This window comes from Thalassophryne amazonica, chromosome 8 (genome assembly GCF_902500255.1).
Source record: "Thalassophryne amazonica chromosome 8, fThaAma1.1, whole genome shotgun sequence".
Taxonomy (NCBI): domain Eukaryota; kingdom Metazoa; phylum Chordata; class Actinopteri; order Batrachoidiformes; family Batrachoididae; genus Thalassophryne; species Thalassophryne amazonica.
Window position 1 is genome coordinate 36,105,471 of NC_047110.1, and position 4,422 is coordinate 36,109,892.

Below are 4,422 nucleotides of genomic sequence, written 5' to 3' on the forward strand. Positions count from 1 at the left end.
TCAGGCGCCTGACACCACACTGTTATTTTCTCTGACTTTCTTTCATCCCTCTCTCTCCTCATGTGGGTCTTAGGTGAAACAAACCAGGTTTCCTTCCATCCACAGACCGGGGGGTAAAGGAACCTCCTCAGTTTCTGTTCCCACTCTGCGCAAGTCATTACCAATACAGATTAACGTGGTCACAACTCTGTCCATCTCCACTTACACTGTCATTCTGCTGTTTTATCTTCAATTCTTGATGAGATTTACACCTCATACCTGGTTCTGATTGAATTTGCGCTTTACTAATGCATTGACATCAGCAACTTTGACATAAAATTGCTGCGCGTCAGGAGAGCAGCTATTTGGTGACGTTCTCAGATGATACAGCTCTGCTGTCTCTTCTTCAGTGTTCTGAGTCAGGCCATGTCGATGTTAGTTAAATGGTGTGATGACAGCTTCTTTGACCTTAATGTGCCTGACTCCGTGGTATAACTCACAAACTCGCAGCTTAAAGCAGATAACCTGTAAGTTGGAGAGGAAATGGCATCTCACTAATTTAGAAGATCTTCACTTGGCCTGGAAAAAGAGTCTGTTGCTCTATAAAAAAAGCCCTCCATAAAGTTAGGACATCTTACTACTCATCACTAATTGAAGAAAATAAGGACAACCCCAGGTTTCTTTTCAGCACTGTAGCCAACCTGACAAAGAGTCAGAGCTCTATTGAGCCGAGTATTCCTTTAACTTTAACTAGTAATGACTTCATGACTTTCTTTGCTAATAAAATTTTAACTATTAGAGAAAAAATTACTCATAACCATCCCAAAGACGTATCGTTATCTTTGGCTGCTTTCAGTGATGCCGGTATTTGGTTAGACTCTTTCTCTCCGATTGTTCTGTTGAGTTATTTTCATTAGTTACTTCCTCCAAACCATCAACATGTCTATTAGACCCCATTCCTACCAGGCTGCTCAAGGAAGCCCTACCATTAATTAATGCTTCGATCTTAAATATGATCAATCTATCTTTATTAGTTGGCTATGTACCACAGGCTTTTAAGGTGGCAGTAATTAAACCATTACTTAAAAAGCCATCACTTGACCCAGCTATCTTAGCTAATTATAGGCCAATCTCCAACCTTCCTTTTCTCTCAAAAATTCTTGAAAGGGTAGTTGTAAAACTGATCATCTGCAGTGGAATGGTCTATTTGAAGAGTTTCAGTCAGGTTTTAGAATTCATCATAGTACAGAAACAGCATTAGTGAAGGTTACAAATGATCTTCTTATGGCCTCAGACAGTGGACTCATCTCTGTGCTTGTTCTGTTAGACCTCAGTGCTGCTTTTGATACTGTTGACCATAAAATTTTATTACAGAGATTAGAGCATGCAGTAGGTATTAAAGGCACTGTGCTGTGGTGGTTTGAATCATATTTATCTAATAGATTACAATTTGTTCATGTAAATGGGGAATCTTCTTCACAGACTAAGGTTAATTATGGAGTTCCACAAGGTTCTGTGCTAGGACCAATTTTATTCACTTTATACATGTTTCCCTTAGGCAGTATTATTAGACAGCATTGTAAATTCTCATTGTTACGCAGATGATACCCAGCTTTATCTATCCATGAAGCCAGAGGACACACACCAATTAGCTAAACTGCAGGATGGATGACCTCTAATTTCCTGCTTTTAAACTCAGATAAATCTGAAGTTATTGTACTTGGCCACACAAATCTTAGAAACATGGTGTCTAACCAGATCCTTACTCTGGATGGCATTACCCTGACCTCTAGTAATACTGTGAGAAATCTTGGAGTCATTTTTGATCAGGATATGTCATTCAATGCGCATATTAAACAAATATGTAGGACTGCTTTTTTGCATTTGCGCAATATCTCTAAAATTAGAAAGGTCTTGTCTCAGAGTGATGCTGAAAAACTAATTCATGCATTTATTTCCTCTAGGCTGGACTATTGTAATTCATTATTATCAGGTTGTCCTAAAAGTTCCCTGAAAAGCCTTCAGTTAATTCAAAATGCTGCAGCCAGAGTGCTAACAGGGACTAGAAGGAGAGAGCATATCTCACCCATATTGGCCTCTCTTCATTGGCTTCCTGTTAATTCTAGAATAGAATTTAAAATTCTTCTTCTTACTTATAAGGTTTTGAATAATCAGGTCCCATCTTATCTTAGGGACCTCATAGTACCATATCACCCCAATAGAGCGCTTCGCTCTCAGACTGCAGGCTTACTTGTAGTTCCTAGGGTTTGTAAGAGTAGAATGGGAGGCAGAGCCTTCAGCTTTCAGGCTCCTGTCCTGTGGAACCAGCTCCCAATTCAGATCAGGGAGACAGACACCCTCTCTACTTTTAAGATTAGGCTTAAAACTTTCCTTTTTGCTAAAGCTTATAGTTAGGGCTGGATCAGGTGACCCTGAACCATCCCTTAGTTATGCTGCTATAGACTTAGACTGCTGGGGGGTTCCCATGATGCACTGAGTGTTTCTTTCTCTTTTTGCTCTGTATGCACCACTCTGCATTTAATCATTAGTGATTGATCTCTGCTCCCCTCCACAGCATGTCTTTTTCCTGGTTCTCTCCCTCAGCCCCAACCAGTCCCAGCAGAAGACTGCCCCTCCCTGAGCCTGGTTCTGCTGGAGGTTTCTTCCTGTTAAAAGGGAGCTTTTCCTTCCCACTGTTGCCAAGTGCTTGCTCACAGGGGCTCATTTTGACCGTTGGGGTTTTTCCGTAATTATTGTATGGCCTTGCCTTATAATATAAAGTGCCTTGGGGCAACTGTTTTTTGTGATTTGGCGCTATATAAATAAAATTGATTTGATTTGATTAATGTTCAAAAAAAGGAAATGATAACTGACTTCAGAAAGACTGGCGGGGGCCTTCACCAGTAACTAGCATCATCTATGGTGAAGATGTTCAAATTGTTGCTTCCTACAAGTACCTTGGAACTGTGTTTGACTCTAACCTAAGGGCTCCTTCACACATAGTGCGAAGTTTGGACGAAGTGCACATGATGCAGAAATCATGTGCAAACTGTGTAATGTCGTCCCTGTCGCTAACGCCTCATACACCTGTTGCTACAACTATATGTGCATACAAGCACCTGAAAGACGTGAACCCATTGCATCCTCTCGCGGCAGGTGTCGGCCAAATTCCAGGTGACACGCACAAACAACTAACACCGCTCGCATGGCACTTAGAAAATGTGTGGCCAGTCACACTCTTGGCATGACAAGAGACTGCAGACAATCACTGTCGTACTGCTGTGAAATTTGTCTAAGTTTCCCACGAGTGTGACTTTGCAATCACACACACTGACACATGGGTGTGTGCGCTCCACTCACGGGAGGCGTGGCTTCCGACAGAAGCAGCCTTTTTGATCTGTCATTCTGGGCATTCCAGCTACACAAGACCTACTGTGTTTGGACAGTCATGGACTAACAACTGTCCACTGTGAGGCACTTGTGTCTGTTTGCTGTATTCACGTGGACATAAATAAAAACATATATCGCAGTGGTGGCGACAAGCTGCAGCAAGAGAGCAAGCTCACGGAGTGGAGGTTGAAACGGACCATCACATCAGAGCACGCAGCGGGCGATCTGGCTGTCACGTCACCCACGTGAGCTCTGTTCCACATGATGCGGTATCTGTGCTGTGGCGCATTGTCCACAAGACACGCATCAGGCAGAACACGCGTGCTGCCGACTGGATGCACCTGACCAGTAGAAGGGGACATCAGAGCACACTGCTTCTCATTCATGTCATTCCATGACTGTATGTCAGTGACCATGGGTCATCACCAGCAGAACAGACAGATCATATTTGTATTGCTTGCTTGCTTGATAAATGCAGTGTTTTTATATGGTGTATGATTTTTATTATTTATTTATTTTTTTTGGAATACTTCATTAAACGACAGAAACTGCCTGAACCAGATTGTTAAAGTCTGCTCCAAGATTATAGGATTGCAGCAGAGGGACCTAAGATGTCTTTGGGAGAAAAATGTGGTCCAGAAAGCCAGAGGAATCATCAATCAGCCTGGACACATTCTCTCCTCTGACTTTTCTCTAATGTCCACCGGGCGGTGCTATTATGCGCCCCCAAGGAAATCGAACATACTCCAAATTTCAAATTTTAATATTTATTAAGTTATATAGCGCCAATTCACGCTGAGATTGTCTCAAGGCGCTTCACACAACATAATAAAAACAGAAAAAACTGAATTAAAAATTTTAAAAGACAAAACCATAAAAGAATACAAGAGTAAAAACACATCATAACACTAATGATAAAACAAGGAAAACAAATGAGTCTTTAAATGTGATTTAAAAGTCTCCATAGTGTCTGACTGTCGTATGTGTGCCGGGAACACATACGACACATTCCACACAGCTGGAACATTGTCCATTGGCCAAGCAGGTTTTCGA